This window comes from Tursiops truncatus, chromosome 8 (genome assembly GCF_011762595.2).
Source record: "Tursiops truncatus isolate mTurTru1 chromosome 8, mTurTru1.mat.Y, whole genome shotgun sequence".
Classification (NCBI taxonomy): domain Eukaryota; kingdom Metazoa; phylum Chordata; class Mammalia; order Artiodactyla; family Delphinidae; genus Tursiops; species Tursiops truncatus.
The window spans coordinates 59,260,224-59,274,844 of NC_047041.1; the positions used below are offsets into that span (position 1 = coordinate 59,260,224).

The 14,621-nt window shown below is 43.6% G+C and overlaps 1 protein-coding gene and 1 non-coding gene across 6 annotated transcripts in view; one reads left to right on the forward strand and one right to left on the reverse strand.

Annotated features, from left to right (window-relative positions):
* STIM1 (stromal interaction molecule 1) overlaps positions 1-14,621 on the forward strand; it is a 192,748-nt gene that overhangs the window by 80,279 nt on the left and 97,848 nt on the right. The gene's annotated exons all lie outside the window — the stretch shown is intronic.
* Positions 14,088-14,159, reverse strand: TRNAW-CCA (transfer RNA tryptophan (anticodon CCA)). Its single transcript has one exon. It is a non-coding gene; the product is annotated as a tRNA-Trp (tRNA).

Consider the following 14,621-nt stretch of genomic DNA (forward strand, 5'->3'; position numbering starts at 1 on the left):
TTTATTTCTCTGTGCCTTAGCTTCTTGATCTGAAAAATGGAGATGATAATAATGATACCTTGTAAGGCTGTTGTGAGGACGAATGAGATAACAAATAGAAAGTGCTTGAATAGTGCCTGACACATAGTACTACATAAATGTTAGCTGCTATAATTATTGTTGTTATTCTTTAAATGAAATAAAACTTCCATAAAACAGTGTGTGCCCTTACTGATGGACTCTGATAAATTAAAAAAATCATCTGATCTATTAACTCAGGGATTGTCATCTGTACTTTGAAGACCTCTGCTCTAGGTAGTGAAGAGTCATCACCGTGGTGAGCCTGCATAAAGTGGTGGTAAACAAGATCTGATCGGGAAGTGCAGGCTGAATTAGAGGGAGGAGAATTGGCACTGGGCTCTTGAGGTAGGTTGTGTCCACGTTAAATCATCTAGTATAATAGATTTGTTGCATGCAGAGGCAATTCTTGGTGGGGTTAGGCAGTAGATGTGTAGGACTTGGGCAGCCTTGTCAAAGAATTTGAGTTCCGGTGAGGGGAATGCAGCAGTACCACAGCAAAGAGTGCTGCCATAGAAAAAGCATTGCTACATATTTTCTGAGTGAATAAATGTTGTCTGAATGAAATAGGGTGATCATTGAGGACTGCAGGAGGCTGGAAGCTGTTCTCAGAGGAGGCAGTATGTGGATTGGGCTTGAAGGTATGGTAGGATTTGATATTGGGGACTGCATGGAGGTGAGAATGGGTGTAGAATATGATCAAGTTGGTCACCAAACTTCAACCCACTTTCTCTATTTCAGAGCAGCACTCCTTAAATAGCCATTAGTATCTAGACTGCGTGTGGCAGTCCTGTCATGTGGGCTGCAAAAGTAGCCCGCATTTCCTGAGAAGTGTGGTCTGTGGTGCTTAGGTGGTACATTGCCAGCTTCTTTGCAGATTTTCAAGTCCCACAGGGGCCAGGCTGGGCTGGCATTCTGTGGGGTCGGGATGGGGCATGGGAAGGGTGCAGCTGCTCTCTTCCATTTGGATAGTGTTTCAGGTAAGCGTCTGAGCACCTGCTTCCCTACCCTTCTTTCCAGTGCTGCTTGTGCTGTGTGCCTAGGCTGGGCCTAGCTGGAACATGGGTTTGGTGACAGGTGGGTAGGGTGGCAGGGACTACCGAATTTGCAGCTTCCACTGAATGGACTGTAGTTTGATATGAGCTGTTTGCTTTGTTCTGTGTTTGTGCATTAAAAGGACTTTTGTCTTCATCTTTGGCTCGCTCAAGGTTAAAGCACTAATGGTTGCATTTGAACTGAACTGTTTCTCATTTTGTCTGGCTTTAAGTCTTAAGACAATTAATGGTGGTATCCACCAGCAGAGCTCTTTGGGAGATAAGGTGGCTCTGGTTGCTGTGGGAGGCTGTGTGCATGACAGGAAGAAGTGTGTGAGGGCAAGATAGAGAAGTCTCTTGTAGAGTCTCAGAGCTTATGCTCAGAGCTTTGGGTCTGTTTGAGTGCAGGGTAGAGTTTGGTCCGTTACAGAGTCTGATGAACTTTACCTGGAGCAGATGCCCCAGAGGGGTAATATAATTTTTGAAACAACCAGGGCCATGACATATTTCTTTTATCCCAAGGCAACTCCTCTGCTAGGAACCTAGGACTACTCTTTTTTTTTTTTTTTTTTATGGCCACGCCAAGGAGCTTGCGGGATCTTAGTTCCTAGACAGGGGATCGAACCCGGGCCCTCAGAAGTGGAAGCACAGAGTCCTAACCACTGCCAGGAAATTCCCAACCTAGGGCTGTTTAGTCTGCCCTTAGAGACCTCTCCTGCCCTGTCTGTGCAGGCTCAGCATTCTAGCATCTAGATGTTCCATATTCTCTGAGGCCAAGCCAATGGCCAAGCCAATCTTCTCTGGGAAGTCTTTCCCTGACCCTTAAAGGAGAATTAGTCATCTTACTCCCACAGAACGTGGTATATCCCTTGATTATACCTCTTTCCTTGTATCCTGGTTGCCTGCCTTCTCCACTAGAAGGTAAGGTTTTGTTTCTGTTTTTCTGGTAAAGCTATTGATTTTTTTTTTTTTAATAAAAAGAGATTATTGGGACTTCCCTAGTGGCATAGTGGTTAAGAATCTGCCTGCCAATGCAGGGGACACGGGTTCGAGCTCTGGTCCGGGAAGATCCCACATGCCATGGAGCAACTAAGCCCGTGCGCCACAACTACTGAGCCTCTGCTCTAGATCCCACGAGCCACAACTACTGAGTCTGTGTGCCATAACTACTGAAGCCCGCATGCCTAGAGCCTGTGCTCTGCAACAAGAGAAGCCTCCTCAATGAGAAGCCTGCTCACTGCAACAAAGAGTAGCCCCCACTCGCTGCAACTAGAGAAAGCCCGCGTGCAGCAACGAAGACCCAACACAGCCAATTAATTAATTAATTAAAGGAAAAATAAAAGATTATTTACTGCTGAACATAGCTCTTTCCAAAAGAGCCTCAGGCCAACTCAAGTTTCTAAAAAGAAAATCTTCCGGAATAGATGAAAAAATGTATCAAAGAACAAACACGCCTTTCCTTCATTCTTCCTCTCCGTGTAACTCCCATAGTCATATTACTAAGACTTGAAAAACACAAATTATCACTTATATACATAAAACTCACATAAATGATAGAAGCAAATGAATTAGTAAAAAATGGCTTCATCTACAACAATGGAGCATAAACTAAAAGTTAAGCTTTTTGAAGGCAGAGGTTGTGTGTGTGTGAGTGTGTGTGGCTCTAACACCTAAGTTGTATGCAAGGTAAACATCAATCATAAAGAAAGAAAGAATGAATGAATGATTTAATGATAGAGTTTTAGTACTTTTCCTTATTAAAAATTCAAGATCCCAACTGAGTTGATTTTGTGGGTGGACCTCAGGCTGGGGCTAAATATGATGTCTCTGTGCAGACCTAAGAATCATTTGAGATGTTCTCCCCTCATAGGGTGTTTCTCCCTGGCCTTTCCTTTTTCAGCATTCCTCTCTTTTCTTTAATTGCTATTTAAAGATCTGTATGCTGAGGAAGAGCTGGTGGAGGGGAATGTTTCCCTGAGGACATGGTGTCTAATAGCAGCCAAGGCTTTGTGGTTGATTAACTCACTGATTGAATCACTGACTTTCAGGCATCAAGGGAGGGAGCATGGGTATATGTAAGCAGAGTTTAAGAACTCTGTGTGCATGTATGGTGAGGGGTGGAGGGGGTGGAGTGGTGGGAGTGATGGTAAAATGAAAAGAGAATGGTCAGAGAAATCTAGAATTTTAAACTCTTCCTAAATACAATGTTTTGAATTTTCCTTTTTGTGATCTAGAGTCAGAGTAGGTTAGTAGAAAGAGCAGAAGTCAAGAGACTTGACTTTCTTCTGCCGCCACCTCATATCTAGGACAAATCACTGCTGCTCTATTGGTCTCATTTTTCTCATTTGTCAAGTGGGAATTGGGAGTCTCTGCCCTGCCTGATTCCCTTGACTGTAGTGAGGATTGGTGAGATGTTGGATGAGAAAGCTCTGCAGAACAGAGGTAATGGTGCCCTGATCAGAGCAGGAGAAAAGTAAAATGACTCTGGTCACCCTTTCATCCTTTCTCACCAGAGACTTCCTGTCTCTGGAGCAATCAACTATTGTAGCCCAGTCCTCGATGCTCAGGTTCCTCTGACCTTTCTGTGCTTTCTAGCCTCTAGATAGTCATTCTTCATTACAGTTGTCCCAGCATGGCCCTCCATTGCCTCCGGCCTCCCTCTATCAGAGCCCTCACCAGAGTGTCTTGCCATTGCCTGTTTGGAAGTGGCTATTAAGAGTATAGGCTCTGGGGCTTCACTGGTGGTCCAGTGGTAGAGAATCCGCCTTCCAATGCAGGGGACATGGGTTCGATCCCTGGTTGGGGAACTAAGATCCTATGTGCAGAGGGGCAACTAAGCCCGCGTGCCACAATTACTGAGCTTGCAGGTCTCAACTAGAGAGCCCGCGTGCTGCAAAACTATAGAGCCCACGTGCCACAACTAAAGAGAAAACCTGCACGCCACAACTAGAAAACCTGCACGCCACAACCATAACGAAGAGCCCGCATGTCACAACGAAAGATCCCGCATGCCTCAACGAATATCCCGTGTGCTGCAACTAAGACCCAACACAGCCAAATAAATAAATAAATAGATAGATAAATAAATAAATAAAATAAATATTTTTTAAAAAAGAGTATAAGCTCTAAAGAGGGAACTCTCCTACACTGTTGGTGGAAATGTAAATTGGTGCAGCCACTATGAAAAACAGTATGGAGGTTTCTTAAAAAACTAAAAATAGAGTTGCTGTATGATCCAGCAATCTCACTCCTGGGAATATATCCAGATAAAACTATAATTCAAAAAATAATGCACCCCTATGTTCATAGTAGCAGTATGGACAATAGCCAAGACATTGAAACAACCTAAATGTCCATCAAAAGATGAATGGATAAAGAAGATGTGGTACATATATACAATGGAATACTACTCAGCCATAAAAAAGAATGAAATAATGCCATTTACAACAACATGGATGGACCTAGAGATTATCATACTGAGGTAAGTCAAAAAGAGAAAGACAAATACCATATGATATCACTTATATGTGGAATCTAAAATATGACACAAGTGAACTTATATACAAAACAGACTCACAGACATAGAGAATAGACTTGTGGTTGCCAAGGAGTGGTGGGTGTGGGAGAGGGATGGCTTGGAAGTTTGGGATTAGCAGATGCAAACTATTATATGGATAAATGACAAGGTCCTACTGTATAGCCCAGGGAACTATATTCAATATCCTGTGATAAACCATAATTGAAAAGAATGTGAAAAAGAATGTATATATAACTGAATCAATTAGCTGTAAAGTAAAATTAATGCACCATTGTAAATAAACTATACCTGTGTAAATTTAAAAAAAAAAAAAGAAAAGATTATAGGCTCTAGAGTCAAGCTGCCTGAGTTTGAATCCTTACTTTTACAACTTACTGGCTGTGTGCTCTTGAGCAAGTTACTTAATCTCTCTGTGCCTTAGTTTCCTACCTGTACATGAGGAGAATAATAGTAACTACCTTGGGATTCCCTGGTGGTCCAGTGGTTAGGACTTAGCGCTTTCACTACTGTGGCCCGGGTGTAATCCCTGGTTGGGGAGCTAAAATCCTGCAAGCTGCATGGTGCAGCCAAAAAAAAAAAAAGAAAAGTAACTACCTCACTAAATTACTGGAGAATTAAATGCAGCAGTATATGTGGAGAGCTTAGAATAGCACCTGGCATATGGTAAGCATTCAAAAATGTTCTATATTGTTATAATAATTATTACTTAACTCTCTAATCCCTGATTGGAACTCCTGTAGGCTGGGCGCTATATCTATTTCCTCACTGTATCCCTAGCCCTGTTCCACAGGATTGGAACAGCAGGCATTTGCTAAGAATTTCTGGAATGAGAGTTTATGTTTGAATACTGTATTTGCCATATACAATACTAACTTTACGATTGTGAACAAGAGACTTGTCTTCTCTAAACCCTAGTTTCCACATCTGTTAAATGACAATCATGGGACTTCCCTGGTGGCGCAGTGGTTAAGAATCCGCCTGCCAATGCAGGGGACACAGGTCGATCCCTGGTCCGGGAAGATCCCACATGCTGCAGAGCAACTAAGCCTGTGCGCCACAACTACTGAGCCCGTGTGCCACAACTACTGAAGCCTGCGCACCACAACTACTGAAGCCTGAGTGCCTAGAGCCCATGCTCCGCAGCAAAAGAAGCCACTGCAATGAGAAGCCCACGTACCGCAATGAAGAGTAGCCCCCGCTCACCACAACTAGAGAAAGCCCATGGGCTGCAACGAAGACCCAACTCAGCCAATAAATAAATTAATTAATTAATTTAAAAAAATGGCAGTCATGATCCTTGTCATGCAGGGCTGATGTCAGGATTGAATATATATGAACTGCCAGGAGTTGTGTAAATGTAGTTCCCCACCACACCTGCCAGCTGTGTGGCATGTGGGGCCCGGGAATCTGCTGATTACTATAGTACCCCATAGTGGCCTGCTGAACCCAGGGTTGCTCCTGCGGTGATGTTTTCTGGATATTTTGGCCTAGGACGGAAGAAGGAAGCAGTACCTTGGGATTTCCCTTAGGGTTTCCGGCCTTTTCTGTCTGCCTTCCCTACTTGTTCTTATTTGGATTTTAAGTTCCTAGAATAGCCAAAATATTTTTCTGCCTCTTAGTTTCCCAAAGTGTCTTAAGCAACCAGACCACTTTGGTTTTGGCTCCTTTAAGCTTGCTCTGTATGGTCCTTGTCATTCTTCATTAGCTGTTAGTATATTCTGCTTATTTTCAATTTCCTGACATGTATTTTTTCCGAGACCAAAACAGCACTCAGATCATCTGAGGCAAACCCCTTTATCTTATTCACTCTAACTAGTGGGAAGCATACTGGCCTGTGAGGTAGAAGACCCGGGTTCCAGTGCTGCCTCTGACCCAGTCTAGCTGTGTGACATTGGGCAAGACTCTTTCCCTTTCTGGGTCTCAGACAGCTCATCATTAAAGTGAAAGATTTGAACCACGTAAGTGGTTTCTAAGGGTCCTTAAATTCTATGGTGTGAGTTTGGACACGTCATTTTTCTTTTTTGGGGGGTCTTAGCTTCTTCATCTGTAAAACTAAGTGGGTTGGCCTGAATAATTTATAGTCAATTCTAAGCCTCAGTCGTTTCCTTTTTCTCTGCCTTGTATTACTTTCTGGAGCGTTTCTGTGACAGTTAACAGCTGTGGACAGGAAACCCGTGAACACTTCTAACTTGGCAAAGGTTGCTACGCCCTCTGAACCTCACCCCAGCCCATTTCCTGTGTTTACAGTGTTTGGCTTTTTTGCTTAGTGACAGGCCTGACAGTTCATACTCCAGTTCTGTCTCCATGGCCTGGTGGTGCAGGGTAGACCAAAATGAGCGCTAATTTGGGAGCTGGGAGACAGGGTTTCAGTCTCCATTCAGCTGTGTGACCTTAGGCAAATAACCTTGCCTTTTAGGGTTCAACATCCTCATCTGTAAAACCAGAGAATTTAACTAGTGAGTCTTTCTGGCTCTGATATTATAGGATATGAATATTTGCCTCCCTTTTTATTACCCCTGAAGGGCCCTTGGTTTAGCCTGTTTCTTCCACATACTCCAACCTGGAAGGGACACAGGGGAGCTCCCTTCGCATTTCCTATGTGGGACAAAATAAGAGGAAGAAAGAAAGTCAAACAACTGTCTCGGGCCCAAATTGGCAGCAAAGAGGAGTTGAGATTGGGAGGCTGGTGTGACCGAATTGCCTAACAAATCAGCTATATGGTTGGTAACCAGGCAGATACCAATATGCACTTATTATTATGAAGACCCTGGAGATAGATAGTATCCCAGTTCCAGCCCTACTTTCACCATTTATGTGACTTGAGTAAGTCATGTAGTATATCTGGGCCTCAGTTTCCTCATCTTATATTGGGGATAATAAAGGTACCACCTTCACAGAGTTGTAAAGAGACACCATATGTAGAAGTTGCTGCATAGTTCTTGTCATGTTCATCCTCCCTTTCTCCCTTAGGCAGTTTGAATGTCCTTAATTCTGTTCTTGTGGAGATAGCAGCAAGACAGTCAAGTCCCACTCCAGAGGAGCTAACAGGCCACGTGGGGGACATAATTCAATTATGATTAGAAGAAACCTTATGAGGTGGTGCCTGGACCAGACTGGGTTCAGTGCTCTGACCTCAGAAGGGGAGACTCATAGGGGCTGGAGTGGTTCAAGAAGGTTTCCCGGTGGAGATGGACTTTCCCTGGGCCTTGAAGGGCCAGCAAGTCTCCATTAAACATGAGGAGCTGAGGGGAGAGTAATTCTAGGTACCCGTCTACACCCTTTGTCAAGCTGGTACTTTGTGTAGGTCGGTTTCACATACATCTCATTCTCCCATCAGCTAGGTAGTTATTATTCAAGGGATATATTTTCAAAATTTTAAGAGAAAAAAAATTTTTTTGAGTCAAGGGGAAGACATAACATTTATCCAGACCAAAGTAGTTTTACTTCAATCAATGGGCTAGGTAGTTTTCTTGCATAATCTTAAATACTTAGTAAATTGTGTTATTATGCCACATTTTACAGAGGAGGAAACAGTGCCTCCAAAAGGTTAAGCAACTTTTTCAGCTCAATGTTAACAAGTTACAATGACAAATCAAAGGGAGTTCTTCATAATAATTGAGTACAGCCAAAGCCAGGTTAGGAGATATGTATAATTTAGCAGTTCTCAGTTGTGTTTATTCACCCAAGTTCTCAGTAACGTGTAATAGTGCTTACCTTTCTGAGATGGCTATCTTATTCCTTGCTTGCACCCTATACTTACCTCTTGCTCTTAGTAGTAATTCCCAATTTTCTAGATCCCCCGTGCTACCATTGACTTAAATTCTACCTCCTTACCTCAAACTTAGATCCCTTAATTCTTTTCCCAAATATTGATCAGGCACCTACCATAGACCTAGAGATGGATGCAAATACTGATTCCTGCTTGTATCTTTTACTGTAGTGGTTAGACAGACAATTAGAACAAAAACAACTTGGTAGTAATCGAACGCTTACTGTGTGCCATGCTCTATTTGAAGTACTTTAGATGTATTAACTCATTTAATTTGCACAACTTTATGAGATAGGTACATATTATTTTCTATTTATTTTAAGATAACGAAATGAGGGGACTTCACTGGCAGTCCAGTGGTTAGGACTCTGCACTTCCGGGCGTCCGGGTTTGATCCCTGATTGGGGAACTAGGATCCCAGAAGCTGTGAGGCGTGGCCAAAAATAAATAAATAAATAAAATGAAATGGGGCATCAAGAAGTTGAGTAATTGGTCTAAGTGTGATAGAGGGAAGCACAGGGAATATGAGAGCACAGAAGAGGGGCTCCCAATCTAACCCTAGGAGTTTCGGTGCAGAGAAGACTTCTTGGAGGAATTAGAAAAAGCCTGAGTAGAATCTTGAAACTTGAGTAGGAGTTAGTCAGGCATAGAATGGGGCAAGGATATTGCAGGCAGAGGGTACATCATGTACAAAGCCGCAAAGTGAATCTTGTGTATTTATGGAATTGCATGTGGTTTAGTGCGGTGAGAACGTGGGGTATGTGTGAGTGAGCGGCATGGGGTAAGGCTAGAGAACTCGGAAGGGACCACCTCTTGAAAAGCCTTGCATGCTTTGTTCATCTATATTCATTATATGGGCCAGGGGTTTCCAGTCTTGGGGATCTGAAGCCCTGAAAAGGGTCCTTGAGGGGTGTCTCTTGAATCCATATTATTTCCACTATCATTTTTCAGTTGGTGGATACTAAAAGAGCAACCATTATTATATGGAGCTTTTTTGAATTACTCATTGAAAAAAAGTTAGGAATCACTGTTGTAGGAATTTGGGAGCCCTGCAAAGGATTTTGTTTTTAAATTAGAATTTTTATTGAGATAATTATAGCTTTATCTGCAGTTTTAAGAAATCATATAAGTGCTTCCCTGGTGGCGCAGTGGTTGAGAGTCCGCCTGCCGATGCAGGGGACACGGGTTCGTGCCCCGGTCCGGGAAGATCCCACATGCCGCGGAGCGGCTGGGCCCGTGAGCCATGGCCGCTGAGCCTGCGCGTCCGGAGCCTGTGCTCCGCAACGGGAGAGGCCACAACAGTGAGAGGCCTGCTTACCGCAAAAAAAAAAAAAAAAAAAAAAAAAGAAATAATATAGAGATCACTGGGAAACTTTGTGTAGTTTCCCCCACAGTAACATTTTGAAAAACTGTAGTATAATATCACAATCAGAATATTGACATTAACACAATCCACTGATCTTGTTCAGATTTCCTCACTTTTACATGTATTTGTGTATGTGTGTGTGTGTGTGTGTGTGTGTGTGTGTGTGTGTGTACCAAGTTCTGTTCCAACACCGTAAGGATCATTCATGTTATCATTCTATTTTATTTTTTCTTTTTCAGCCGGCCGAGTGGCTTGTGGGGTTCTTAGTTCCCCGACCAGGGATCGACCCGGGCCCTTGGCAGTGAAAGCGCCAAGTCCTAACCACTGGACTGCCAGGGAATTCCCTCATGTTGTCCTGTAATCACACCCTTCCCTCCCATGCCCTTCTGTGTCCCTAACCCCTCTATCCTCCATTTCTAAAATTCTGCCCTTTAAAAAATGTTATATAGGGCTTCCCTGGTGGCGCAGTGATTGAGAGTCCGCCTGCCAATGCAGGGGACGTGGGTTCGTGCCCCGGTCAGGGAGGATCCCACATGCCGCGGAGCGGCTGGGCCCGTGAGCCATGGCCGCTGAGCCTGCGCGTCCGGAGCCCGTGCTCCGCAGCGGGAGAGGCCACAGCAGTGAGACGCCCGCGTACCGCAAAAAAAAAAAAAAAAAAAAAAATGTTATATAAATAGAATTGTGGAGTTTGTAACCTTTTTGAATTGGCTTTTTTTGCACAGCATAATTCCCTGGGACTTCACCCAGGGAAGGTATGTGAATCATTACTTCATTCCTGTTTATTGCTGAGTAATATGTAAGTACTAGAGTGTAACCATTCACCTGTTGAAGGACATATAGCCTGCTTCCATTTTTTGGCCATTACACATAAAACTTCTATGAACATTTGTGTACAGGTTTTTATGGGAACCTGAAAAGGATTTTATTCAGGACCGTGGTCTAGTCAGATTTGAATTTTAGAAAAATTATACTGACTGCTTTGGTAGAGGATGAGTTTAAGAGAGACTAGAGCAGAGGCAGGGAGATCAGCGAGGAAGCTATTGTAGTAACCCAGGCAAGAGACTTTGAGACCTGAACTCCGTTCTCTGTGAGCTGGAATGTGCTTTGCCAGAGAGGCCTTTCCTCAGAAATAGCATCAGTCTTGTGCAGATGAGGGAGCAGGGTCAGGGAGCCTGGGCTGTAAGGAGGCTCAGGCATACTTCATTCCTAATAGTCCCTCTTCAGGGGAATTGCTCTGCCACCATAGCTGAGAGCTGCATCAGGTAAGGAAGGGCTGCGAACCTAGTTCTTAAAACGATCATCCTGACTGCCAGGTTTTTCAGTAGGTGTTCTTGGTTATCTTCTCTCAGGAAAATAGAAGGGGGCCCAGTTAGCTTCCTTGTATTGTTTGAGTGGAGGCTTATATGGGGCAGAAAGATGGTGAGAAGTTCTCTCCTAGTCTTGGTCTCTTTTGGAGCCTAGGAATGTGTTCTCTGGTAAGCCAGCCAGCAGTAGGCCTGGGAGGCTTGAGGAAGAACCTCTTGTTGCTATGGAAACTGTAATCCACATTGTTTTTACCCCATGCACTGGTGTGCCTGGCTCCTCAGTGTTTATATCTTAAAGGCCTTTATCACTGTGCTCTTGGGGCTGCTGTGATAAGCACTGATTATTGGGAGCCAGCCCCACTTCTGAACCCAGAGGGTATAATCCTAGAGGGTCCACTAATAGGTTGGACATCTCCCCAGGGCACTGCGCCAAGTCCCTATCTGGGCTGGTCCTTGGATGGCCACCCCAGCACTGTTAGAAAACTCTTCCTAGCAGAAAGCTGTTTTGAGTTGTTTGTCATTATTTTTTTGGCCATCGCAGACCCTGACAAGTACTGGCCAGGACACAGGAATGTTTGGGTCAGGCGCCAGATCAGAGAATTTGGGGTGGCTTTTGAACGAGAGTGTGTTGAATTTCTCTGGGGCAGTCACACTTCTTGGCACAGACGCCTTCAGAATGTAAAGAATGTAAAGACCTGTGGTGTGTGGGACCCCAGAGCCGAGGAAGTGAATCTTCCAAACCTGTACGCACCTTTCAGTTGTCACTAGAACCGGGTACTGTGCTGCCCAGCCCAGGGCCAGACACAAGGGATACTGGAAAAATCAGACTCCTCCTGCTGTAGTTGGGAACATCAGACTCACAGGTAAAGCAAAGAATAGAGAACTGACAAATGAACGACTGACATTTTTATAGGGGTTTACCGATTTTAAAGAACTTTACTGATTTTTCAGATGAGAAAATGAATCCTTAGGAGTAGTCAGGGTATAAGAAAGTCAGATTCAAAGACCTACATCTACCACTTATGTAATTCAGTATATATTTTAATAATTGGGGGGTAGGAATGGAGGGGACCCTGGAGGCCAGAAAAGTGTGTCTTACTTCTCTTTGTACTGCCACTGCCTTTAGCTAGCTATTTCATCAAATAGCTGTTTGAAAGTCATAAATGAGTGTTAAAATGCCAGCATGTGAGCACTGAATTTGGGGTCAGACACTTCTAATTCAGTCAGAAAGGTTATAGGTTTAAAAGTGCAGGCAAATAGGCTGTTAAGCAGATGGGCAAGAGTCCAAAGCCCTGCAGGAGACCCAGGAGTAGGCACCAGGAGTCAGAACAGCCAGAAGGACCAGAAGCCCAAGTTATTGAGGGCATGGCCTGCTTGGTGGGGACTAACTTTAAGGGTTAGCCATCTTCTTCTGGAAGGAGGCTTCTTGTGAGATCAAAATTTGAAGAAAAGAATACTGAGAGGAGGAAGATGGTAGAAATGGGACACAAAGTGGTGACTGAGTGCCCCTCTAGTGTCTTTTTAACTTTGTTTCTAAGTCCTAGTGAAGAAGGGGCCTTTGGCTAGTGCTAGACACTGAAGAAGTTAAGGCAAAACCGGGAAGTTCTGTTTTACCCTGCTTGGGGAATGGCACAAGCTCAGTTAGGGCTTCTGTGTTTGCCCTTAATAGACAAATAGAACCTAATGGAACCCATTCCCCGCTACCCCTGTTTGTTGGCCTTGGAGAGTAAGAATTAGTCGTTCTAAGAAGCCCTGTTGCACAGGCTCATCAGGATCTCCCAACCATAGTCTTGCCACAAGACTATGATATAAGAAGATGGTGAGGCTTCTCACCAGTCAGAGTGGCCATCATTAAAAAGACTACAAATAACAAATGCTGAAGAGGCTGTGGAGAAAAGGGAACCCTCCTGCACTGTTGTTGGGAATGTAAGTTGGTGCAGCCACTATGGAGAACAGTTTGGAGGGTCCTCAAAAAACGAAAAATAGAGCTACCATGTGATCCAGCAATCACACTCCTGGGCATATATCTAGAAAAAAACCTATAATTTGAAAAGATACATGCACCCCTATGTTCATAGCAGCACTATTCACAATAGCCAAGACATGGAAATAACCTAGATGTCCATTGACAGAGGAAAGGATAAAGAAGATGTGGTGTACATGTACTATGGAATACTATTCAGCCATAAAAAAATGAAATAATGCCATTTGCAGCAACATGGATGGACCTAGAGGTTATCATACTAAGTGAAGTAAGTCAGAAAGAGAAAGACACATACCATATGATACCACTTATATGTGGAGTCTAAAATATGACACAAATGAACTTATCTATAAAACAGAAACAGACTCACAGATATAGAGAACAGACTTGTATGTGCCAAGCGGGAGGGGGGTGGGGGATGGATGGATTGGGAGTGTGGGGTTGGCAGATACAAACTATTATATCTAGAATGGATAAACAACAAGGTCCTACAGTAGAACACAGGGAACTATATTCAATATCCTATGATAAACTGTAATGGAAAAGAATATTTAAAAATATTACATATATGTAAAACTGAATTACTTTGCTGCACAGTAGAAATCAACACAACATTGTAAATCAACCATACTTCAATAAGATAAATTAAAAAAAAGTTAGTGAGGCTTCTAATCTGGTTCTAACAGTATTTTGCCAGCCCACCTACGGCAAAACAACCCCATTTCATGGCCTCAGTTTCCTTCTCTACTTGTAAAGTGAGCAGTGGCCCTTAATGCCCTCCAGAGCTCCTCCAACTCTGCCATTTAGAGTTTGAGTATGATGAGAGATCCCACTATCCGTTACTCCCATTCTATGCCAGGAGCTTTTGAAAGATTGGCAAAAAGAACCCTTTGACTTTGGCCTATTTGTTTATTTATTTATTTATTTAGGCTGCACCAGATCTTAGTTGCAGCATGCGGGATCTTTAGTTGTGGCCTGCAGACTTCTTAGTTACAGCATACGAACTCTTAGTTGTGGCATGCACGCGGGATCTAGTTCCCTGACCAGGGATCGAACCCGGGCCCCCTGCATTGGGAGCATGGAGTCTTACCACTGGACCACCAGGGAAGTTCTGACTTTGGCTCTTTTAATAAATCAAACCATGTGAGGTGCTGTGCTCCTTGCTTTTGGGTTGCTGTGCTTAGGTAGCCTTCCCTTCTGCCCCCACTGCCTTCTACCTGTTGTTCAGACTGTGCTGTCTCCTGTTGCTCTGGTCTCTTGACCCTTTACCATATTCTACTTTGTGTCTTTGTAACTCATGTACTATGCTCATTCTAGTACTTTCTGTGAGCAAGGACTGTATTTGTTCATCTCTGAATTTGCTCCTTCATGCAACAGGTTCTTTTGGGCATTCATTTGTTTATACAACAAATGTTTATTGAAGCCCAACTGTTGTGCTAGGGACTTTGCTAGGTGCTAGAGTTTGGCTAGAAGCTAGGATTCAGCCACGAAGAAGATAGCCATGATTCCTGCTGCTATGGAGCTTACAGTTTAGTGGAGAAGAGAGATATTAAGCAAAGTATCACACAG